Below are 26,630 nucleotides of genomic sequence, written 5' to 3'. Positions count from 1 at the left end.
AAAACAATACCAACAAGAATACAGTTTGTGTATAGTTTTTGACTCTTGCAGTATTCAATCAAAACTGTTTTTGAAAGTGATTTAAATTAAGACCTTTCATTCCAACCTTTTTTTTTTTTTTGAGACACAGTCCTCACTCTTGTGGCCCAGGTTGGAGTGCAATGGTACCATCTTGGCTCTTAGTAACGTACACCTCCGGGTTCAAGTGATTCTCCTGCCTCAGCCTTCCAAGGAGCTGGGATTACAGGCATGTGCCACGACACCCAGCTAATTTTGTTTTTGTAGAGATGGGGTTTCTCCATGTTGGTCAGGCTGGTCTCAAATTCTCGATCTCAGGTGATCCACCTGCCTTGGCCTCCCAAAATGCTGACAGGCATAAGCAACGACGCCTGGCCTCATTCCAACTTTCTTTAATAGGGTTAGGTAATACATTTCTATTAGGTTAAGCTCCTTTTAAAATTTTCTACATTGTATCTAAATACATTTCAAATCAATGTATTTTTTTTTGTTTTGTGTCGTTTTGCAGAGAGAAAATTTATTCTCTGTGATGTTCAGTTTCATAAGATTTGACAACTGTCTAGAGTCACATACCCATCTTCAGAGTACCACACAGAACTGTTTCATTGTCCTAACTACTACTACTTTTTGTTCTTCTTTCTCCTCTTCCTCCTGCTTCTCCTTCCTCTTCCTCCTCCTCTTTTTTCTTCCCCTTCCTTTTCTCCTCCTCCTCCTTCTATTTCTCCTTCTCCCCTTCTCCTTCTGCTTTCTTCTTCTTTTTTAGGAAGGTCTTGCTATATTGCTCAGGCTGCTCTTAAAATCCCTGGCTCAAACAACTCTCTCACCTCAGCCTCCCAACATGCTGAAATTATAGGTTTGAGCTATCAAGCCTAGCTTGATTATAATCAATCTCTATAACTTTCTTTTTCTACAATGCCATATGTAGCCTTTTGGATCTTACTTCCTTCACTGAAAGAAATGCATTTCTGACTCATGTATACTGTGATGTAGATCAGTAATTTGTTTTTTGTTGTTGTTGTTGACAACTAGGATTCTATTTTATGGATGCACCAGTTTATTTATTCAACTGCTATAAAGCATCTGGTTTATATCTAGCTTTTTGCAATTAAAAATAAAGTTAGCAATACACAGCCACAAAAAGATTTTCATTTCAACATTAGTTTTCACTTTGCTTTAGTAATGACCTAGGAGTGGATATCCTGGTAACATGATAAATGTATATATATCATTACAATAAACCATTAAATTGTTTTCCAAAGTTACTGTATCATTTTACATTTCTAGTTTTAGTTGCTCTAAATCCTCACTGGCACTAAGTCCTTGCAATTTTTCTTTGCATGGTTGCCATTCTCATAATTGTGTGCTCTCATTGAGACATAAGCTTTTTTTTTTTCCTTTTTCTGCTGGAAAGCCCAATTTATATAATCCGTGTAGAAAGAAATGTATAAAATATTGTTTTAGAAAATATTGGGTTCTGCCCAGGCACGGTAGCTCATGCCTGTAATCCCAGCACTTTGGAGGCTGAAGTGGGTGCATCACGAGGTCAGGAGTTCAGGAGCAGCCTGGCCAAGATGGCTAAATCGTGTCTCTACTAAAAATACAAAAATTAGCAGGGCATGGTGGCGGGCACCTGTAATCCCAGCTACTCAAGAGGCTGAGGCAGAGAATTGTTTGAATATGGGAGGTGGAGGATGCAGTGAGCCGAGATTGTGCCACTGCACTCCAGCCTGGGTGACAGAGTGAGACTCCATCTAAAAAAAAAAAATCATAACAGGACTGAGTTGTTTGCAACATAGACTTTAGTCCTATACTTGCCCTGATTATTTGCATAAGGTAGAGCAAAAACGACTATCTACATAGTCCTTTTAGATTGGCTTCGATGGAAATCTGTTCCACAAGGAATAAGACCTTCTAAAGCTGAGCACAGCCATGTGTTTTTATCCTCAAATATCTGTCAGCTGGGTTGTCCTTTCCTCTTAAGGTCCCAAGATAAACTTGGAGCTCCTAGACCTGTTAAAAAGTGATATTTTTCACTGACCACAGGTCAGGACTGCTGTACAGAGACTGTGTAGACAAGGATATGAGGACAGTTTTTTCAAGGGGCTTTTATCATCTCTGCAAGTCAAGCTTGACTCTTTAAAGGGAAGCATACCCTTTCAGTCAAGGCCTTGGTTAAAACAAACAAACAAACAAACAGTTTCTCCAGTTGCATCCTGTTGCTAAAGAAAATGGATTCTTATTGCACTCATACAAACAACTATATTGCCATAAATTGAGAATACTCACAGATAGTTTCCAAATTCTAGAGGAAACAGGCAGAGAAAAACAAACATATTCCAAATTTTGTTCATAGGAGTATACTTTACTCAATTATTGAAGGCCATAAATAGTTAAAAACAAGTTTCCTTGACTCTAAAAGATGAAACAAGGATCAGCAATATACCAAGCAAAAGTCAAAAAGGTTGCTTTAGTTTTCTGAGTGCAGTCCATTTACTTAACTCTTGTTTTGCTTGATATTAGTGAATATTTTAGCTCCTCATGAGTCTTGTGCATTTTTTTTTTTTTTTTTTTTTTTGAGACAGAGTCTCTCTCTGTTGCTCAGGCTGGAGTGCAGTGGCATGATCTCAGCTCACTGCAACCTCTGCCTCCCACGTTCAAGCGATTCTCCTGCCTCAGCCTCCTGAGTAGCTGAGAATAGAGGTGTCAGCCACCATGTTAATATTTTGCATTTTTAGTAGAGTCTGGGTTTCACTGTGTTAGCCAGGATGGTCTTGATCTCCTGAACTCGTGATCCACCTGCCTTGGCCTCCCAAAGTGCTGGGATTACAGGTGTGAGCCACCACACCCAGTCCTGAATCCTGTCCTTTTTTCCTTTATTCCAATGTCACAATCTCCAAGGCTATCAGAAACCTGTATTTGAAAGCACCTGTGAAAATTCTATAGTTTAATATAAACCATCTTTTAAAAAGAATTAAAACAAGACAGCACTTGTCTGTGAATAACAAATGTCCAGGTTAGTTACAGTTAGAAACACAATTGACAAAGAAGTTTGGCTATCTCTGTGGTTTACAATAACTTAACATAACAACCTTTATTACTATTGAAAACATATATTAGAATTTTAGAAATCCCAAACAATTTTGGAACATATATTAGTATTATTCACCAAAATATAACCTAAAGATTGAATAAACACCATTTTGCCAATCTCATGTACCTAAATATGTCAAATAATTCTGTTTACCTCTCTTTTGGATACTCCAGGGGCCCTCTGAAGTATCCAAAAGCCAGGAATCAGGAAAGGCAGTTTTGAAACTAAAGTTTGATTTTGAGAAGCATGTTAAGTGTTAGAGATTTGAAACACTTGATGTCATAAAATAGAATTTCAGATTATCGTAAATTATTTATTTTGTTACAATGACTGAAATTTTAAAGAAGCAACAATCTGTTATAACCTTTAACAAATTTTGCTAAAAAGCAGATTAGTGCATTACTAGTACCTTGTTGTGCTTTTATTTCAATTTTTTATTTACAGAAAAACCATGTAGTACCTTTTTGAATTTAGTCAGTATATCCACACATGGAGTTCTTTGCAAGATTTTTACAATCCTTTCACCACTTGTTTGAACTTTTAGCTCCATTTTGTCTAATTCAAAACCATCTTTTATTGTCTCGGGTTCAGATAGAAAAATTCTCACTTGCCTATAAACTGGATTTAGAAATGACTCATCATTTCAACTCTGGCCAGATGTTCATATATGACAGTCACAATTTCAACTGTGGATTTTTTCCATGTGTGAGATTCGGGACTTACCAGTGGGCCCTGTCCATGCATGAAGATGACAATTTTAATGTTTGCTGGGGTATGCATATGAGAAACACAATCTCACCTGTGTTCTGAACCCTAGAATGGCAATCTCTGTATGATAAGAGATTTATATTGTATAAAAGAAAGTGCTATTTCTATAGGACCTTCGTACAAGAAGACCCATGACCATACTCATGATTTTAAGCCTAGCTATAAGAAACAGGGTCTCTCCTATTGGCTGGTTGAGGTATAAGGGTCATCATCACACTTGTGGCCAGGCGCGGTGGCTCATGCCTGTAATCCCAGAACTTTGCAAGGCTGAGGTGGGCAGATCACTTGAAGTATAGAGCTCGAGACCAGCCTGGCCAACATGGTGAAACCATGTCTCTACAGAAAGTACAAAAATTAGCTGAGATTGGTGGTGTGCACCTGTAATCCCAGTATTCAGGAGGCTGAGGCAGGAGAATCCCTAGAACCCAAGAGGCAGAGGTTGCAGTGAGCTGAGATCACACCACTGCACTCCAGCCTGGGCGACAGAGCGACTCTGTCTCAAAAAAAAAAAAAAAAGGATCGACATCATCACACCTGTGAGCTAGACCAAGGCATTTTACGATCTTACCTGTGAATAGGGAGAAATGAGTCACATCACCTGGGTTTTTGGCCAGGAATACATCACAATCTTTTCTGAAGGCAGGGACAACACAGGAGTGCCACATCACCCGAATACTCAACCAGGAATATGTTACAGCCTTCTCCTGAAAGCAGGACACAGACAGTATAATCACACCACATGGGGGCTGAGCCCAGCAATAGGTAACAATCCTCTCCATGGTCAAGGCCCAGTTACCAGAGACATCAACTGGTACCTGGGCCTAGTGATAAGTCACAATGTTTCCTGTGGACAGAGTGCAGGCAAAAACGGAGTCACATTTCCTAGGTGATTGATGCAGAGATATGTCACAAGGCCCTCTGTAGACAGGGCCCAGGGAGGAGCCTCTCATTTTATAGGTGTTGGGCCTCGTAATATGTCCTAACATGCAAAATAGTTAGGGCACAAGCAAAAAAGTAGTCACATAACCTGAATGAAGGGCTTAGAAATATGACACAATGCACCCTGTGAGCAGTACCAATGCAAGAAAAATAACTCACATCACCTGGGTGAAAGGCCCAGCGAGGCCAGGCATGGTGGCTCATACCTGTAATCCCAAGACTTTGGGAGGCTGAGGCAGGCGGATCACAAGGTCAGGAGTTCGAGACCAGCCTGATCAACATGGTGAAACCCCGTCTCTACTAAAAATACAAAAATTAGTTGGATGTGGTGGTGCGTGCCTATAATCCCAGCTCCTCAGGAGGCTGAGGCAGAAGAATCACTTGAACCTGGGAGGCAGAGGTTGCAGTGAGCGGAGATTGCACCATCAAGGTGCAGTCAAGCGATATGTCACAATCTCATCTGTGGGCTGGGCCAAGGCAGGAAAGTCAAATCACTAAGGTGGGTAGCGGATGCATACAATCACACCTGCAGAAAAGTCCAGGAATTCGAGTAGAAATTCCATATATGTCCAGATTCTAGGTATGAGTCAACACTTTCTGTACGTTGGGTGTAAGTATGTGAGTCACAACATCAATGGTTGACAGAATGTGGGCAGGAAAGCCACAATTTCTTCTGCAGGCTTGTCCTTTCAGTGGAGTCACAGACTCACATGTGTGCTGAATCTTGCTCTGAGAGTTACCAGTCCACCTCTAGTCCAGATCCACATGAGAGTCAATTATTCAACTTTTGACAGTCTGTGTCTGACATTCAGAACCTCAACAGTGAGATGTGTTTATATGGGAGAATGACAATCTTTACAGTTGCCTGGGTGTGCTTTCAAAATACAAAATCTCACACACGTGCTATGTTCTCTTATGATACAGTTTCACTTGATGGATTTCTACAATATGCAAGAGTGGTAATCCTCTGTGACCTTTGTCCAAGAGGAAGATCCAGAATCTTTCCTGTGGTTCCAAGCCCAGATATGAGCATCAATATTTATCCAATTGGTGTAGTCCAGATAGAAGAGTCCTCACCTTTTAACAAGCTGAGTTTAGAAATGAATCATTGCCGGGCATGGTGGCTCACACCTGTAATCCCAGCACTTTGGGAGGCTGAGGTGGGCAGATCATGAGGTCAGGAGTTCAAGATCAGCCTGGCCACCATGGTGAAAGTCTCTACTTAAAATACAAAAATTAGCTGGCCATGGTGGTGGGTTCCTGTAATCACAGCTACTCAGGGGGCTGAGGCAGGAGAACTGCTTGAACCCAGGAGGCAGAAGTTGCAGTGAGCCAAGATTGCATCACTGCCCTCCGGCCGGGGTGACAGAGCAAGACTGTCTCAAAAAAAAAAAAAAAGAATCACCATCCAAATTGTGACCAGATGTTCAATGATGACAGTCACAATTCCAGTTGTTAACTGCATTCATGTGTGATTCAGGACCTCACCAGTGGACTCTGTCCATGTGTGAGGGTGACAATTCTAAAGATTGGTGGGCTGTGCATAGAACACGATCTCACCTGTGTGAGGAGCCCTGTTATGACATTCTCTGTAACACACTAGGGCTTTATATATGTCAGAGAGTGAGATTTGTACAGAAAGAAGACTTCCTCATTTTCCTAAGCCTACCTAGGAGCAACATTAACTCTCCTATTGCCTTCTTTGGGTATAACAGTCATCATTACATCTTTGTGCTTGGCCACGATATATGTCACAATCCTACCCATGGGTAGAGAGCAAGCACATGAGTGACATTAACTGTGTGCTGGGCCAGGGGTATGTCACAATCTTCCCTGAGGGCATGGACCAGGAAGGAGAGTCACATCACTGGGCGTTCGACCTCAGTGATTGGTGAAGACATATATTGCAAAGACTTCTGTAGACAGGGTCCAGACTTACATCATCTGGGTGTTAGCCTCAGGCATATGTCACAATAGCCTACGTGGGAAGAACACAAGCAAGAGAGTCACATAACTTAGGCCCAACAATATGATACAATACACCTATGTGGCAGCACCAAGAAGAGGAAACTCACATCACCTGAGTGCAAGGCCCAGTGATATGTCACAATGCCTCCTGTGGGCTGTATCAAGGCAGAATAGAGTGACATTACCAAAGGTCTGGGTCCCCTAATATGTCACTGGGTACTGGGCCCAGGTGAGAGTCAAATAACTCAGAGGCTGGGCAGAGGCACGTGTCACAATCACACCTATAAGAAGGTCCTTTGGTGACATTAAAAATGACAAGGTCTTGAGTCAACGAATGAGAGTCAACATCTCCTGCAAGTTCGGTCTAAGTACAAGAAGTCACAATCTCAATGGTGGAATGGATTTGTGCATGAGAGCCTCAATTTCTCTTGTAAACCCTGTGTCTTAGTGAAGTTACAGCCACAAAGATGTGCTGAATTTTGGTTAAAGAGTCACCAACTCAACTGTGGACAGAATCCACAAATGAGAGTCTATTTTCCAACATTCCACTGCCTCCCAATGTGAGATTCAGAACCTCGGAAGTGGGTTGTGTTTATTTAAGCAGATGACAATCTTTACTGTTGACTGGGTGTGAATATGAGTGTCACAATCTCACCTGTGTGCTTGGCCCTGTCAAGACACTCTCTGTACCATTTGAAGGCTTTATACGGTATGCATGAGTCACAATCTGCTCTGAGATTTTTGTGGTGCTATGGACCTATGATCTTATGTGGCTCTAAGTCTAGGTATGAGAGTCAACATTCTCCCATTGGCTGGGTCCACAGAGGACAGTCCTCACCTGCCTATGAGCTGGGTTTAGAAATGAGTCACCATCTCAACTGTGGCCAGATGTTCACATATGATATCACAATTTTAACTGTGGACTGCATCTGCACATGAGAATCATGAACTCCTCCGTGGGTTCTGTCTCTGTGTGATAGTGGTAATTCTAAAAATTGACAGAGTATGCTTACAAGAAACATGATCTAATCTGTTTGCTTTTTCCTATGATGACACTCTCTGTACCATCTGAGGGCGTTATACAATATGTAAGAGAGTATTAATTCTCTATAACCTTCATACAGAGATGAGACCCAGGATTTTTCTCCTTTTTCTAAGCCTAGCTGTGAGAGACAGTATCTCTTCCATTGGCTGGTACAAAGTATTAGAGTCATCATCAAACCTGTGAGCTGCTAAGATCTACGTTACCAACCTACTTGTTGACAGAAATTACCCAGAACCGTCACATCACCTGGATGCTGGGCAAATGATATGTAAAATTTTCCCTGAGGGCACTGATCAGGCAGGAGAGTCACATCACCTGAGTTTTCAATCAATGGTATGTTACCATTTCTTCCTAAAAATAATGCACACACAGGAGAGACACATCACCTGGTGGCTGGACCCTGCACTATGTCACAGTCTTTCCTGTGAGCAGGGGACAGGTAGAAACGGAGTCACATTTTTACGTAATGGATGCAGATATATGTCACAAGAACCCTTGTGGACAGGGCTGAGGCAGGGCCTCCCATCGTTTAGGTGTTTGGCACAGTGAAATGTCAGAATACCCAAAAATGTGGTTCTCAGGCAGAGCAGAAAAGTCACATTACCTAAGGGCTGGTTTCAGTGATAAGTCACAATCTTTCCTTTTGGCAGGATCTGGGAAGAAGAGGATTCACATAACCTAGGTGATGAAAAATGTATGTCCTAATATGCCCATGAGCAGGGCCTATGTGCTAGAGTTGCATCAGCTATATGTTGAATGCAGTGCTATGTCAAAATATACAATTTATGCAGGGTTCAGGCAGGAGAGAGTATCATTACCCAGGTGTCAGTCCCAGTGATACATTGCAATACCTTCTTTTTTTTTTTCTTGAGACAGAGTCTCACTCTGTCACCCAGGCTGAAGTGCAATGGCATGATCTTGGCTCACCGCAACCTCCACTTCTTGGGTTCAAGTGATTCTCCTGTCTCAGCCTCCCAAGTAGCCAGGACTACAGGGGCACACTATCATACCTGGCTATTTTTCTCTTTGTATTTTTGGTAGAGACAGGGTTTTGCCATGTTGGCCAGGCTGGTCTTAGACTCCAGACGTCAGGTGACCCACCTACCTTGATCTCCCAAAGTGCTGAAATTACAGGCATGAGCCACCACACCTGGCCCACAATACCTCCTTGACAGAGTCCAAGCAGTGAAGAGTCATATCACCTATGTTCTGAGTCAAGCAATATGTCACAAAAACCACTGAGTCACATAACCTAGGGGCTGGGTAAAACTATATGACATGATCATCCCTGTGGAAAGGGCCCAGGCAAAAGAAGAGAGTCACATCATCTAGGTGCTGGTCCCAGAGATCTTTCACAATCTCTACTTTGGGAAAACCCAGGTAAGAAAGGAGAATTTTATCAAATAGTTGATGGGCCAAGACACGTCACAATGCCCCAAGTAGGCAGGGTGTAGGCAGGAGACAAATTACATTGGTGCTGGGCACTGCAATATGTCATAATGCCTTTTGAGGGTGGGGCCAGGTAAAATAACCTTGGTGCTGGGTCCAACGATATTTCAGTTTTCTTCCGGGCAGGATGTAAGAATACGAGAAGAGTTATATCAGCTCGGTGATGAAATCAGCAATATATATCACTATCCCCCAGTAAGCAGACACCAGGCAGGTGAAAATATTCACCTCTCCTGGGTGATGGACACAGAGATATGTCACAATGTCCCCTGTGGGCAGGGTCCAGGCAGGAGATGCACATGACCTTGATGTTGGCCAAGTAATGTGTCACAATGACTTCTGAGGGCAAACAGTAAGCCAAAGAGTAACATCACTGTTACTGTTGCTGTTGGGCCCAGTGATATGTGACAATACTTTTTGTGAGAAGAAACTAGGCAGGAGAAGAAAGTCAGGAGAAGAGTTAAATCTCTTAGACTATGGATGCAGAGATATGTCATGAGGCACTCTATGTGCTGGGCCTATGGAGGAGCCACATATCCCATAGGCATTTGACTCAGTGATATGTTACTATACCCAAAATATGCCAGGATCAGGGAAAATAAAATGGTCATATCACCTAGGTGATGAAAATGATGTCAAAATACAATTTTGTGGGCAGTTCCCATGCCATAAAGTCACATTACCTAGGTGCTAAATCCAGGCATATGTCACAATACACAACGTATGCAGGGCTTAGGCAGAACAGAATAATCACAATACATAGGTGGTGAGTCCAGTAACACATCACAGCCCTGCTTGGCCAAAGCCAAGAGGAGAGTCACATCCACAATCCATAGAGGAGAGTCACATCACCTATGTACTGGGTTCAGCAGTATGTCACAGTGCCCCTTGCTGGGGAGGGCCCATGCAAGAGGGTCACATCACCTAAATGATGGGCTCAAAATATGTCAAAATGCCCTCTGTGGGTAGGGCTCAGAAAAAAAAGAATCGCATGACCTAGGGGCTGGGCCCAGCTATATGTAACAAACACCCCAGTTGGCAGGGCCGATGCATGAGAAAAGTCACATCACCTAGGTGCTGGGCTCAGTGATGTGTAACAATACTTTTTTGGGAGGACCCAGGCAGAAGAGGAGTGTCACATCACCTGAGTGATTAATAAAAAGATATCTTATAATACCCCTATGGGTGGGGGCCCATGTAGGAAAGTTGCATTACCTAGGTGTTGGAGCCAGTGATATGTGTCAATAAGCAATGTATGCAGATCCCAGGCTGGAGAGGAGTCACCTCATCTAGGTTCTTGATAGAGTGGTGTGTCACAATCCCTTTTTAGGCAGAAACCAAACAGTACAGTAGAGTTACAACACCTAGATGCTGGACCCAGCAATATGTCACAGTACCTTGAGAAAAGGGCCCAAACAAAAGAGTCATTTCACCTAATTGAGGGTCTCACAGATATGACACAATGCTGCCTGTAGGTAGGGCTCAGGAAGAAGTGTGGAGTCACATAATCTTGGAGCTGGGGCCAACTACATGTCAAAATCACCCCAGTGACCCAGGCATAAGAAGAGAGTCGTATCTTGTAGGTGCTTGGCCAAAAAGTGTCATACTCTCCACTGTGGACAGGTCCCAGGAAAAAGACAGTCACAATCTCAGTGATGGGCCAAGATATATGTCACAATGACTTCTGTGAGTGGAGGAAAATCACATCATGTGTATGCTAAACTCAGTAATAAGTCACTCTCTCTCCTGTAGGCAAAGCGCAGGCTGAAGAGGACAGTCAAATCACCTCAGTCCTGGGTGCAAAGTATGTCGCGATCTCTTTTTGGGCAACATCCAGGTAAGAGAGGAGAGTCACATAAAATAGTCAAAGGGCCCAGAGATATGTCCCAATGCACGTTGTAGGCAGGATCCAGGCAGGAGACTCACATCACATTGGCTCTGGGCCCAGCAATACACCACCATGGCTTCTGAGGGCAGTGCTAAAACTAAACAATGATGTCATCTTAGTATTAGGCCCAGTGACATGTCACAATATCCTCTGAGGGCAGAATCTAGAAAGAGGGGGAGACTCATGTGAGCTAGGTGCTGAGCCCAGTGGTATGTTACAATCCCTTCTGTGAGAAGTGGCCAGGTAGGAGAATAGAGTTGTATTACCTGTGTGATGGGTTCAGGGATACATCACAATGTCCTCCTTAGGCAGGACCTAGGCAGTAGAGTTACATCAACCGGATGTTGGACCCAGCAATATGTCACCACGGCCCACATGGACAGGGCACAGGCAGGAGAGTCACGTAACGTATGTGTGAGGCCCAGCGATATTACACAATGTCCCCTGTGGAACAACCAAGGCAGAAGATTCACACCACCTGGGTACAAGACCCAGTGATATGTCACAATGTCCTCTGTGGGCAGTGCCAAGGCAGTAAGATAGTCACACTATCTCAGTGCTGGGTCCAGTGATATGTCACAATCCCTTCTGTGAGTTGGGCCCAGGTAGGAGCATCAAATCACCCTGGTGCTGGGTAAAGTCATATGTCATAATCGCACCAGCAGAATGTTCAGGGATGAGATTATGCATCTGAACTGGAAAGAGTCAACATATCAAAAATATAACCAGACGATGCACAGTGGCTCATGCCTGTAATCCCAGCACTTTGGGAGGCCAAATCAGGAGGATATATGGAGCCAAGGAGTCTGATACTATACTGGGGGCAACACTGTGAGACATCTCTAATGAAAAATGACAAAGTTAAGAGTAATATATATAACCAGAGGCTGGACAACATAGTGAGACCACATCTCTACTAAAAAAATAGATAGGCTGGGCTCCTTGGCTCATGACTGTAATTCCAGCACTTTGGGAGGCCGAGGTGGGAGGATCACCTGAGGTCAGGAGCTCGAGATCAGCCTGGTCAACATGCTGAAACCCCATTTCTACTAAAAATACAAAAGTTAGCTGGGCATGGTGGCACACGCCTGTAATCCCCGCTACTTGGGAGGCTGAGGACGGAGAACTGCTTTAACCCAGGAAGCGGTGGTTGCAGTGACTGGAGATGGTGCCATTGCACTCCACCCTGGGTGACAAGAGTGAAACTCCATCTCAAAATAAATAAATAAATAAATAAATGAAAACTTATGTATTTTCTACCTACCTACCTACCTACCTACCTACCTATCTATGGAGTACCCACAGATAGATAAATAGATAGATAGATAGATAGATAGATAGATAGATAGATAGATAGAGCCAGGCATGGTGGCTCACACCTGTAATTCCAGCACTTTGGGAGCCAAAGCCTGATTTAAAAAAAAAAAAAGAAAAGAAAAAATCTAAAATAATAGCAACTTCAGTGCACAGGAAGGAGCATAACAGAGAGAAAAGAAAGGAAAAAAACAACAGCAATTCAATGTAATGTGGAAACAAACTTGAAGTGGGCCTAGGGAAAAAAACAAAAAACAAAAACAGAAAGATCCCCAGAGCCGCAGCCACTTGGGAGACCGAAATGGGAGGATCCCCTGGGTGAGCCCAGGAAGATGGAGGTCGCAGTGAGCCATAATCGCACCCTCTGCTGGATGTAAGCAATTCTGACCCCAGTGAGAGCCCTCTGGTCCACCTTAAACATTTCAAGCCGGTGGCCAAGTCCTACACTCTTGGCAGATATCTGGTGGACCTGGCAGACAGAAGGAAAACCCAACCGGCAGAGGCCCAGCGGGTCCTCCCTACAGGCCAAGGGCAGCGCTTGTGGCCTGAAGCTGTTCCTCTGGTATCTAAGTCGCCAGTCTTCCTTCCCACCACACCCCTGACCCCGTCTGTTGATCGACCGTAGGTGGTGGAAAAAGGAGGAAGAGCTCAACGGCAGGGACTGCCCCTTAGTGACCACCCCACCCCTGGGGTGGGAGAGGACCGGGACCCAGACGGCTACCTCCGGGCCCTCAGGGCCATACCTGGGATGGGGCCTGCTGGGCCACACCCCAAGACACCTCAGCCATCCACACCATGCTCCCCCAGCCCTGTCCCAGCCCAGGGATTGAGCTACCACCACCCACACCCCTAAGAATGAGGGGGGAAGCAGGAACCAGAGGGGTGGGATGCCAAGCAGGGGCACTCCCTAACCCGCAGCAGGGGCACCCACCGTGTAGCATGCCATCCCTTTCGGCAATTAGAAAGCCCACAGGCAAACCCCTTCCGGGCCCTCAGAAGATGACACAGGATGGTCCCTGAGTCCCCACGGGAAGAGAGATTCACAGTTGAATTCTACCAGATGTAAAAAGAAGAGCTGGTACAGTTTCTACTGAAATTCTTTCAAAAAATTAAGGACAGGCTGGGCACAGTGGCTCATGCTTGTAATTCCAGCACTTTGGGAGGCCAAGGCGAGTGGATCACCTGAGATCAGGAGTTCAAGAACAGCATGGCTAACAGGGCGAAATCCCGTATCTACTAAAATACAAAATTAGCTGGGCATGGTGGCGTGCACCTGTAAGAGGCTGAGGCAGGAGAATCACTTGAACCCGGGAGGCAGAAGTTACAGTGAGCTGAAATCACACCCTTCTACTCCAGCCTGGGCAACAAGAGTTTTGTTTTGTCTCAAAAAAACAAAAACAAAAAACAATTGAGAAGGGACTTCTCCCTAACTCATTTTATGAGGCCAGGACAATCTTCACACCAAAACCCAACAGAGTACAACAAAAAAAGAAAGCTTCAGGTAAATATCTTTGATGAACATTGATGCAAAAAATTTCAACAAAATACTGGCAAACCAAATTCAGCAGCAAATGAAAAAACTTATCCACCAGAATCAGGTAGGCTTCATCTCTGAAATGCAAGGTTGGTTGAACCTACTGAAATTAAGAAATATTATTCAGGCCAGCTGTGGTGGCTCATGCATGCAATCCCAGCACTTCGGGAGGCCGAGGTGGGCGGATCATCTGAAGTCAGGAGTTTGAGACCAGCCTGGCCAACATGGTGAAACCCCATCTGTTTTTTATTTTTATTTTTTTGAGATGGAGTTTTGCTCTGGTTGCCCAGGTTGGAGTGCAATGGTGCAATCTTGGCTCACCGCAACCTCTGCCTCCTGGGTTCAAGTGATTCTCCTCTTTCAGCCTCCCAAGTAGCTGGGATTATAGGCATACACCACCATGCCCGGCTAATTTTTGTATTTTCAGGACAGATGGGGTTTCTCCGTGTTGATCAGGCTGGTCTCGAACTCCCAACCTCAGGTGATTCACCTGCCTCAGCCTCCCAAAGTGCTGGGATTACAGGCAAGAGCCACAGCACCTGGCCACCAACCCTGTCTATATTAATCTGTTTTCATGCTGTTGATAAAGACATACCCGAGACTGAGAAGAAAGAGGTTTAGTTGGACTTACAGTTCTACATGGCTGGGGAGGCATCAGAATCATGGTGGGAGGCAAAAGGCCCTTCTTATATCACAGCAGCAAGAGAAAATGAGAAAGAAGCAAAACCGGAAACCCCTGATAAGCCCATCAGATCTTGTGAGAGATATTCACTATCACGAGAATAGCACGGGAAAGAACAGCCCTCATGATTCAATTACATTCCCCTGGGTCACCCCCACAAAACACGGGACTTCTGGGAGATACAATTCAAGTTGAGATTTGAATGGGGACACATCCAAAGAATATCATTCTGCCCCTGGCCCCTCCAAATCTCATGTCCTCAGATTTCAAATCCAATCATGCTTTCCCAACAGATCCCCAAAGTCTTAACTCATTTCAGCATTAACCCAAAAGTCCACAGTCCAAAGTCTCATCTGAGAAAAGGCAAGTCCCTTCTGCCTATGAGCCTGTAAAATCAAAAGCAAGCTAGTTACTTCCTAGATACAATAGGGGTACAGGCATTGGGTAAATATAGCCATTCCAAATGAGATAAATTGGACAAAATAAAGGGGTTACAGGGACCATGTAAGTCCAAAATCCAGTGAGGCAGTCAAATTTTAAAGCTCCAAAATGATCTCCTTTGACTCCAGGTCTCAGATCCAGGTCAGGCTGATGCAAAAGGTGGGTTCCCATGATCCTGAACAGCTCCACCCCTATGGCTTTGCAGGGTACAGCCTCCCTCCCAGTTGCTTTCAGTGGCTGGCACTGAGTGTCTGCAGCTTTTCCAGGCACACAGTGCAAGCTGCGGGTGAATCTACCATTCTGGGGTCTGGCGGATAGTGGCCCTCTTCTCACAACTCCACTAGGCCGTAGCCCAGTAGGGACTGTGTGGTGGCTCTGACCCCACATTTCCCTTCCACACTGCCCTACCAGAGGTTCTCCATGAGGGCTCCACCCCTGCAGCAAACTTCTGCATGGACATCCAAGTGTTGCCATACATTTTCTGAAATCTAGGTGGAGGTTCCTAAACCTCAATTCTTGACTTCTATGCACCCACAGCCTCAACACCACATGGAAGCTGCCAAGACTTGAGGCTTCCACCCTCTGAAGCCACAGTCAAAGCTGTACATTGGCCCCTTTCAGCCATGGCTAGAGCAGCCGGGACACAGGACACCAAGTCCTTAGGTTGCACACAGCATGGGGACCCTGGGCCCTGGGCCACAAAACCACTTTTTCTTTTCCTTTCTTTTTTTTTTTTGGTGATGAAGTCTCACTCCTGTCACACAGGATGGAGTGCAATGGCATGATCTTGGCTCACTGCAACCTGCACCACCTCCCGGGTTCAAGTAATTCTCCTGCCTCAGCCTCCTGAGTAGCTGAAATTACAGGTGCCTGCCACCATGCCTGGTTAGTTTTTGTATTTTCAGTAGAGATGGGGTTTCACCATGTTGGCCAGGCTGGTCTCAAACTCCTGACTTCAGGTGATCCACCCACCTCAGCCTCCCAAAGTGCTGGGATTACAGGCATGAGCCACCATGCCTAGCAAAACCACTTTTTCTTCCTGGGCCTCTGGGCCTGTGATGGGAGGAGCTGCTGTGAAAGTCTCTGACATGGCCTAGAGATGTTTTCCCCATGGTCTTGGGGATTAACATTAGGCTCCTTGCTACTTATGCAAATTTCTGTAGCCAGCTTGAATTTCTCCTCAAAAAAATGGGGTTTTCTTTTCTACTGCATCATCAGGCTGCAAATTTTCTGAACTTTCATATTGTTTCCCTTTTAAAACAGAGTGCTTTTAAAAGTACCCAAGTCACCTCTTGAATGCTTTTCTGCTTAGAAATTTCTTCCACCAGATACCTTCATCATCTCTCTCAAGTTCAAAGTTCCACAAATCTCTAGGGCAGGGCAAAATGCCACCAGTCTCTGCTAAAACATAAGGCTCACCTTTGCTCCAGTTTCAAGTTTCTCATCTCCATCTGAGACCACCTCAGCTGGGATCTTTTTTTGAGATGGAGTCTCATTTTGTTGCCAGGCTAGAGTACAGTGGCACAATCTCGGCTCACTGCAACCTCCGCCTCCCAGGTTCAAGCAATTCTCCTGCCTCGGCCTCCCAAGTAGCTGGGACTACAGGCATGCGCCACCACACCCAGCTGATTTTTGTATTTTTAGTAGAGACAGGGTTTCACCATGTTGGCCAGGATAGTCTTGATGTCTTGACCTTGTGGTCTGCCCGCCTCAGCCTCTCAAAGTGCTGGTATTACAGGCATGAGCCACTGTGCCCAGCCCTCTCAGCTGGGATCCTATTGTTCATATCACTATTAGCATTTTTGTCAAAGCCAATCACCACATTTTTAGGAGGTTCCGTACTTTCCCTCATTTTCCTGTCTTCCTCTGAGCCCTCCAAACTGTTCCAACCTTTGCCTGTTACTCAGTTCCAAAATCGCTTCTACATTTTCGGGTATTTTTTCAGCAAGGCCCCAGTCTACTGGTACCAATTTACTGTATTAGTCTGTTTTCACAGTGCTGATAAAGACATACCCAGGACAGGGAAGAAAAAGCAGTTTAATTGGACTTACATTTCCACATGGCTGGGGAGGCATCAGAAGCATGGTGGTAGGCAAAAGGCACTTCTTACATCACAGCAGCAAGAGAAAATGAGAAAGAAGCAAAGCAGAAACCACGAATAAACCCATCAGATCTTGTGAGACTTATTCAATATCACAAGAATACCACAGGAAAAAAACAGACCCCATGATTCAATAATCTCCCCCTGGGTCCCTCCCATAACACATGGGAATTCTGGGAGACACAATTCAAATTGAGATCTGAATGGAGACTCAGCCAAACAATATCACTGTCTCTACTAAAAATACAAAAATTCGTGGGGCATGGTGGTGCCCACCTGTAGTCCCAGCTACTTGGGACTGAGGCAGGAGAATCGCTTTAACCTAGGAGACAAAAGTTGCTGGGAGCTGAGATCACACCACTGCACTCCAGCCTGGGAGACAGAAAAAAATAAATAGGAAAAAAGAAATACGACACATCATATAACAGAACTAAAGACAAAAACCACATAATCAGCCAGGTGCGGTGGCTCACGCCTGTAATCCCAACACTTGGGAGGTCGAGAGTTCGAGACCAGCCTGAACAACATGGAGAAACCCCCTCTCTACTAAAAATACAAAATTAGCCAGGCAAGGTGGCGCATGCCTGTAATCCCAGCTACTAGAGGCTGAGGAAGAAGAATCACTTGAACCTGGGAGGCAGAGGTTGTGGTGAGCCGAGATCGCGCCATTGCATTCCAGCCTGGGCAACAAGAGTGAAACTCCGTCTCAAAAACCAACCAACCAACCAACAAACAAACAAACAAAAAGGAACAAAACCACATGATCATTTCAATAGATGCAGAAAAAACTTTCAATACAGTTCAACATCCATTCATGTTAAAAACTCTCAATAGGCTGGGCATGGTGGCTCACACCTGTAATCCTAGCACTTTGGGAAGCTGAGGTAGGCAGATCACTTGAGGTCTGGAGTTCAAGACCAGCCTGGCCAACATGGTGAAAACCCATCTCTACTAAAAATACAAAAAATTAGCCAGGTATGGTAGCACACACCTGTAGTCCCAGCTACTTGGGAGGCTGAGGTGGGAGAATCTTTTGAGCCCGTAGGTGGAGGCTGCACTGAGATCATGCCATTGCACTCCAGCCTAGGTGCTGGAGACAGAGTGAGACTCCGTCTGGAGAAAAACAAAAAACAAACAAATAAAAACAAACAAACAAACAAAAACCCTCTCAATAAACAAGGTATTGAAAAAATATATCTCAAAATACTACGAGACATCTTTGACAAACCCACAGCCAACATTATACTGAATGGGCAAAAACTGGAAGCATTCTCGTTGAAAACTAAAACTAGGCCGGGTGCATGGCTCACACCTGTAATCCCACCACTTTGGGAGGCCAAGGCGGGCAGATCACCTGAGGTCAGGGGTTCAAGACCAGCCTGGCCAACATGGTGAAACCACATCTCTACTGAAAATACAAAAATTAGCCAGGCGTGGTTGTGGGCGCCTGTAATCCCAGCTGCTCAGGAGGCTGAGGCAGGAAGAATTGCTTGAACCTGGGAGGCAGCGGTTCCAGTGAGCCAAGATCGCACCACTGCACTCCAGCCTGGGTGACAGAGTGAGACTCCATCTCAAAAAACCAAACAAACAAAAACTAAAATTAGACAAGGATGCCCTCTTTCATCACTCCTATTCAACATAATATTGGAACTTCTGGTCTGGGTAACAAGAAAAGAGAAAGAAATAAAGGGCATCTAGGCTGAGTGTGGTGGCTCACACCTGTAATCCCAGCACTTTGGGAGGCCGAGGTGGTGGATCACCTCAGGTTGGGAGTTCAAAACCAGCCTGACCAAGATGAAGAAACCCATCTCTAATAAAAATACAAAATTAGCCAGGCGTGGTGGTGCATGCCTGTAATCCCAGCTACTCGGGAGGCTGAGGCAGGAGAATTGCTTGAACCTCAGAGGTGGAGGCTGCGGTGAGCCAAGATCATGACATTGCGCTCCAGCCTGAGCAACAAGAGCGAATTCTGTCTCAAAAAAAAAAAAAAAAAAAGAAAAGAAAAGAAAAAGAAAGAGCATTCAAATACAAAAAGAGGAAATCAAATTATCCCTGTTTGCAGATAACATAATCTTACATCAAGAACATGCCATAATCTCAGCCCATAAGCTCCTTAAGCTGATAAACAACTTCAGCAAAGTCTCAGAATACAAAATCAATGTGCAAAAATTACTAGCATTTCTTTTTTCCTTTTTTTCTTTGAGATGGAGTCTTGCTCTGTCTCCCAGGCTGGAGTGCAGTGGTGCGATCTCGACTCACTGCAACCTCTGCCTCCTGGGTTCAAACAATTTTCCTGCTTCAGCCTTCCGAGTACTTGGGATTACAGGCACCTGCCACCACGCCTGGCTAATTTTTGTAATTTTAGTAGAGACAAGGTTTCACCATGTTGGCCAGGCTGGTCTCAAACACCTGATCTCAGGTGATCCACCCACCTGGGCCTCCCAAAGTGCTGGGATTATAGGCATGAGCCACTGCACCCAGCCAAAAATTACTAGCATTTTTATACATTAACAACAGTCAAGCTGAGAGCCAAATCACGAACAAACTCAAATTCACAGTTGCCACAAAAAAGATAAAATGCCTAGGAATACAGCTAACAAGGGAGGTGAAAGATCTCTACAAGGAGAACTACAAACCACTGCTCAAAGGTATCAGAAATAACACAAACAAATGGAAAAACTTTTCATGCTCATGAATAAAAAGAATCCATATCATTAAAATGGCCATACTGCCCAAAGCAATTTACAGATTCAATGCTTTTCCCATTAAACAAGCATTGACATTCTCACAGAATTAGAAAAAAATTAGTTTAAAATTCATGTGAAACCAAAAAAGACCCTGAATAGGCAACACAATCCTAAATGCAAATAATAGCAAAGCTGGAGGCATCACACTACCTGACTTCCAACTATACTATAGGGCTACAGAAACTAAAACAGCATGGTACTGGTACAAGAACAGAAACAGACCAATGGAACAGAATAGAGGGCCAGAAATTAAGCTGCACACCTACAACCATCTGACCTTTGACAAAGCTGACAAAAGCAATGAGTAAAGAATTTTCTCTTCAATAAATAAACTGGCTAGCCATTTGCAGAAAATTAAAAATGGATCCCTTCCTTACACCCTATACAAAAACTAACTCAATATGGATTACAAACTTAAATGAAAAACCCAAAACTATAAAAACCCTGAAGGACAACCTAGGAAATACCATTCAGGATATAGGCACAGGCAAAGACTTCATTACAAAGATGCCAAAGCAATCACAATAAATAAATAAATAAATAAAATCTAATTAAACTAAAGAGCTTCTGCAAAGCAAAAGAAACTATGAATAGAGTAAACAGAACCTACAGTATGGGAGAAAATTTTTGCAAAATATGCATCCGTCAAAGGTCTAATATCCAGCAGCTGGAAGAAACTTAAACAAATTTACAAGACATAAACAACTCCATTAAAAATTGGGTGGGGCCGGGCGCGGCGGCTCACGCCTATAATCACAGCACTTTGGGAGGCTGAGGCAGGTGGATCATGAGGTCAGGAATTCCAGACCAGCCTGGCCACGACCGTGAAACCCCGTCTCTATTAAAAATACAAAAATTAGCTGGACGTGGTGGCAGGCACCTGTAATCTCAACTACTCAGGAGGCTGAAGCAGAGAATTCCTTGAACCTGGGAGGCGGAGTTTGCAGTGAGCCGAGATCGTGCCACTGCACTTCAGCCTGGGTGACAGAGCAAGACTCCATCTCAAAAAAAAAAAAAAAGAAAAAAAAATTGGGTGAAATAGGTCTGGGTGCGGCGGCTCACATCAGTAATTCCATCACTTTTGGAGACAAAGGCGGGTGGACCACCTGAGGTCAGCAGTTCGAGACAAGCCTGGTCAACATGGTGAAACCCTATCTCTACTAAAAATACAAAAAAAAATTAGCCAAGCTTGGTGGTGGGAGCCTGTAATCCCAGCTACTAGAGAGGCTGAGGCAGGAGAATCACTTCAATCTGGGAGGTGGAAGTTGCAGCCAAGATCATGCCACCACACTCCAGCCTTGGTGACAGAGAAAGACTCTGTCTATATTAAAAAAAAAAAAAAAAGCCAGTCATGGTGGCTCATGCCTGTAATCCCAGCACTTTGGGAGGCTGAGGAGGGCAGATCATTTGAGGTCAAGAGTTCGAGAACAGCCTGACCAACATGGTGAAACCCCGTTTCTACTTAAAAAAAAAGAAAAAAAAATACAAAAAGAAAAAAACAAAAAAAAGGTGGGTAAAGGACATGAACTTTTAAAAGGACATGAGCCTTTAAAAAGACTTACGTGTGGTCAAAATCATCTGAAAGAAAGCTCAACATCACGAATTAGAGAAATGCAAATCAAAACCACAATGAGATACCATCTCACCTTAGTCAGAATGGCTATTTTAAAAAAGTTAAATAGTAACAGATGCTGACGAGGTTGTGGAGGAAAAGAAATGCTTATACCCTGTTGGTGGGAGTATAAATTAGTTCAGCTAAGGTTGAAGACAGTGTGGTGATTTTTTAAAGACCTAAAGACAGAAATAACATTTGACCAGTAATTTCATTACCAGGTATATAGCTAAAAGAATATAAATTCTTCTATTATAAACACACATTCACGTGTATGTTCACTGCAGCATTATTCACCATAGCAAAGACATGAAATCAACTGACAGGTCCATTAATGATAGACTGGATAAAGAAAAATGTGGTACATAAATACACCATGAAATACTATGCAGCCATAAAAAAGAATGAGATCATGTCCTTTGCAGGCATGTGGACAGAGGTGGAGGCCATTATCCCTAGCAAACTAACACAGGAATAGAAAACCAAATACTGCATGTTCTCATTTATAAGTGGGAGGTAAATAATGAGAACACATGGACACACAGAAGGGAACAGCACACACTGGGGCCTTTCAGAGGGTGGAAGGTTGGAGGAGGAAAAGGATCAGGAAAAATAACTAATGGGTACTAGGCTTAATCTTTACAACAAACCTGTATGACACATGTTTACCAATGCAACAAACGTACACTTGTACCCCTGAATTTAAGTTTTTTTAAAAGACCTATTTGTACGTTTTAAAGAAGAATTGGCCAGTATTTTCAAAGATGGTTTTGTTTATACAATGTAATCTGCTACTTGTCTAGGAAATACTTTGTATATATTTTTTTAAAAAGCGCAAATCTGAAGGCATCACAATATCTGACTTCAAAATTTGCTACACGGCTATTATAAACAAAACGGCATTGTACTCACATAAAAACAAACACATAGATTAATGTGCCCAATAAGCTCAGAAACAAACTTATGCACCTAAAGCCAACTAGTTTTTAACAATGGTAGTGAGAACACACTTTGGGGAAAAGACAATCTCTTCAACAAATGGCAGGGAAAATCAAATATCCATACACAGAAGAATACAACCATATCCCTACCCCTCATTATATACAAAAATCAACTCAAGATGAATTAAAGACTCAAATGTAATACCACAAACTATGAAACTATTAAACAGAAACATAGAAAAAATGTTTTAAAACATTAGACTGGGAAATAATTTTTTAAAATAAGACTTCAAAAGCATAGAAAACAAAAGCAAAAATAAGCAAATGAGATTACATCAAGCTAAAATGTTTTTGCATATAAAAGGAAACAACTATGAGGGTGAAGAGACAATCTAAAAAATGAAGGAAAATAATGTACAAACTATACATACGACAAGGAGTTAATATTCAAAATTATCTTAAAAACTGTGAAATTCTAAAATAAAACATAATCTATTAAAAATATGTAGATCTTAACAGGCATTTATCAAAAAAAGACATATGAATGGCTAACAGGTACATAAAAAGATGCTCAACATGAACTAATCACCAGGTAAATGCAAACCCAAACTACAATAATATACAACCTAAGTCCTATTAGAATGGCTATAATTAAAAAAAAAAAAAAAGCAAGCACTAATGAGGATGTAATAAAGAGGAAACACACATACACTGTTGGCGGGAGTGTAAATACTTATGGCCATTATAGAAAATAGTATGGAGTTTCCTCGAAAAATTAAAAATAGAGCTACTATATGACCCAGTAATGTTACTACTGGGCATATATCTTTTTTTTTTCTTTGAGGCGGAGTCTCGCTGTGTCCCTCAGGCTGGAGTGAAATGGCACAATCTCGGCTCACTGCAACCTCCCCCTCCCTGGTTCAAGCGGTTCTCCTGCCTCAGCCTCCCGAGTAGCTGGGACTAGAGGCATGCGCCACCATCCCTTGCTAATTTTTGTATTTTCAGTAGAGGCAGGTTTTCACCATATTGGCTGGACTGGTCTTAAACTCCTGACCTCGTGATCAGCCGGCCTCAGCCTCCCAAAGTGCTGGAATTACACATGTGAGCCACCATGCTCAGCCACTACTGCCTACATATCTAAAAAAAAGAAAATCCATGTTTCAAAAAGATATCTGCATTCCCGTGTTTATTGCAGTACTATTTATAAAAGCTAAGATATAGAATCAATTCAAATGTATAGCAACAGATAAATGAATAAAGAAAAAAGGCCAGGTCCAGTGGCTCGCACCTGTAATCCCAGCAGTTTCGAAGGCTGAGGTGGGCAGAAGACCTGACGTCAGGAGTTCGAGACCAGCCTGACCAACGTGCAGAAACCCTGTCCCACTAAAAACACAAAATTAGTCGGGCGTGGTGGCACATGCCTGTAATCCCAGCTACTTGGGAAGCTGATGCAGGAGAATCGCCTGAACCCAGGAGGCAGAGGTTGCAGTGAGCCGAGATCACGCCATTGCACTCCAGCCTGGGTAACAAGAGCGAGATTTTGTCTCAAAAAAAAAAAAAAAAAAAACGAGAAAAGAAAATGTGGTATACGTACACAATACAATACTACTTAGCTATTAAAAAAAAATTATGCCAGGCGCTGTGGCTCACGCCTGTAATCCCAACACTTTGAGAGGCTGAGGCAGGTGGACTGCCTGAGCTCAGGAGTTTGCAACCAGCCTGGGCAATGCGGTGAAACCCTGTCTCTAGTAAAATACAAAACATTAGCTGGGCATGGAGGCGGGTGCATGTAATCCCAGCTACTCGGGAGGCTGAGGCAGGAGAATTGCTTGAACCTGGGAGGCAGAGGTTGAAGTGAGCCAAGATCGTACCACGGAACTCCAGCCTGGGTGACAGAGCAAGACTCCATCTCAAAAAAAAAAAAAAAATTCTGCTATTTGCAACAACATGGGGGGACCAAGAGGATATCATGTTAAGTGAAATGTCATATACAGAAAGACGAATACTTCATGATCTCATAATTTTACTCATACAAGGACTCTGAAAGAAAGGGTTTATAGAAGCAAGAATACAACAGGTGTCACCAGAGACTAAAGTGCGAGGATGGGAAGAGGTTACTTAAGAAATATTAAGTTACAATTAGAGAAGAAGAGTAAGTTCTGGTTTTCTATTACACAGTAGGATGACAATGATGAATAAAAAAGTGCTGCATATTACAAACTAGTTAGCAAAGGCCAGGTGTGGTGGCACATGACTGTAATTCCTACAGTGTGAAAGACTGAGACAAGAGAATTACTTGAAGTCAGAAGTTCAAGACCAGCCTGAACAACATGAGACCTCATCTCTACAAAAAATAAATAGATATGGCATGGTGGCATATTTTTGTAGCCCCAGCTACTACGGAAGCTGAGGTGGAAAGGTAGCCTGCGAGTTTGGGGTTACAGTGAGCTATGATTGCACCACTGCACTCCAGTCTGGGTGACAGAACAAGGTCTGTCTATAAACAGATAAAAGATAAGGCTGGGCGTGTTGGCTCCAGACTGAAATCCCAGCACTTTGGGAGGCCGAGGTGGGTGAATCACTTGAACCCAGAAATTCAAGTCCAGTCTGGCCAACATGGCAAAATCCCATCTCCACTGAAAATACAAAAATTAGCCAGGCGCAGTGGCTCACACCTGTAGTTCCAGCACTTTGGGAGGACGAGGCGGGCGGATCACTTGGGGTCAGGAATTGGAGACCAGCCTGGCCAACATGGTGAAACCCCATCTCTACTAAAATACAAAGATTAGGTGGGCGTGGTGGCTCGCCCCTGTAATCCCAGCTACTCAGGAGGCTGAGGCAGGAGAATCGCTTGAACCCGGGAGGCGGAGGTTGCAGTGAGCTAAGATAGCGCCATTGCACACCAGCCTGGGTAACTGAGCGAGACTGCATCTCAAAAAAAAGAAAAAACAAAAACAAAAATTAGCTGGGAGTGGTGGCAAATGTCTGTAATCCAAGCCACTCAGGAGGCTGAGGCATGAGAATCACTTGAATCCAGGAGGCAGAGTTTGCAGCGAGCCAAGATCGCACTACTGCCCTCCAGCCTCGGCAACAAAGTGAGACTCTCAAAAAAAAAAAGAAAAAAAGAGGTCTGGCACAGTGGCTCACGCCTGTAATCCCAGCACTTTGGGAGGTGGAGGAGGCTGGATCACCTGAGGTCAGTAGTTCGAGAGCAGTCTGGCCAACATGGTGAAACACCGTATCTACTAAAAATTCAAAACTTAGCCAGGAGTGGTGGCATGTGCCTGTAATCCCAGCTACTTGGGAGGCAGAGGCAGGAGAATCACTGGAACCTGGGAGGCAGAGGTTGCAGTAAGTCGAGATTGTGCCACTGCACTTTAGCCTGGGCGACAGAGCAAGACTCCATCTCAAAAAAAAAAAAAGAAATGAACTAAGGCTTTAACATAAAATCTATAACTGTAAAACTCCTAGAAGGGGGAAGCTTCACGACAATGGGTTTGGCAATGATTTGGGGAACACAACCTCAAAAGATCAGGCAATAAAAGTAAGAGCATAGCCAGGCACAGTGGTTCACATCTGTAATCCCAGCACTTTGGGAGGCCGAGGCAGGTGGATCACTTGAGGCCAGGAATTCGAGACCAGCCTGGGCAACATGGTGAAACCCCGTCTCTACTAAAAATAAAAAACTTAGCCGGGCATGGTGGTGCGCACCTATAATCCCAGCTACTCAGGAGGCTGAGGTAGAGAATCACTTGAAGTCGGGAGGCGAAGGTTGAAGTGAGCCGAGATCACGCCACTGCACTCCAGCCTGGGTGGCAGAGTGAGACTCTGTCTCAAAACAAAAAAAAAAAGTAAGAGTATATACATGACACTAAATCAGTGTACTCAAAATATCCCATAGTCAAGGCAAAACATGAAATAGATATTTGTACATTCGTGTACATTGCAGTATGACTCACAAAAGATAATACCTGGAAGCAAATGTCCCTTTACAAATGAGTAGATTAAACAAATGCGGCACATATATACAAATAGGATATTATTTAGCCTTTTGAAATAGGGTCATCTCAGCCTGACCAACATGGTGAAACT

At 43.8% G+C, this 26,630-nt stretch overlaps 1 protein-coding gene across 1 annotated transcript in view; it reads right to left on the bottom strand.

Moving 5' to 3' along the window:
* ZNF730 (zinc finger protein 730) overlaps positions 1 to 26,630 on the bottom strand; it is an 80,365-nt gene that overhangs the window by 48,879 nt on the left and 4,856 nt on the right. The window contains exons 2-4 of the mRNA XM_063658860.1: positions 11,433 to 11,610; positions 10,494 to 11,329; positions 4,446 to 4,581 (exon numbers count right to left, since the gene is read on the bottom strand). The gene's annotated coding sequence lies outside the window, so the exon portion shown is untranslated. The remainder of the gene's footprint in view (positions 1 to 4,445; positions 4,582 to 10,493; positions 11,330 to 11,432; positions 11,611 to 26,630) is intronic.

This window comes from Pongo pygmaeus, chromosome 20 (genome assembly GCF_028885625.2).
Source record: "Pongo pygmaeus isolate AG05252 chromosome 20, NHGRI_mPonPyg2-v2.0_pri, whole genome shotgun sequence".
Taxonomy (NCBI): Eukaryota; Metazoa; Chordata; class Mammalia; order Primates; family Hominidae; genus Pongo; species Pongo pygmaeus.
This window is presented reverse-complemented; position numbering and strand designations above follow the sequence as displayed.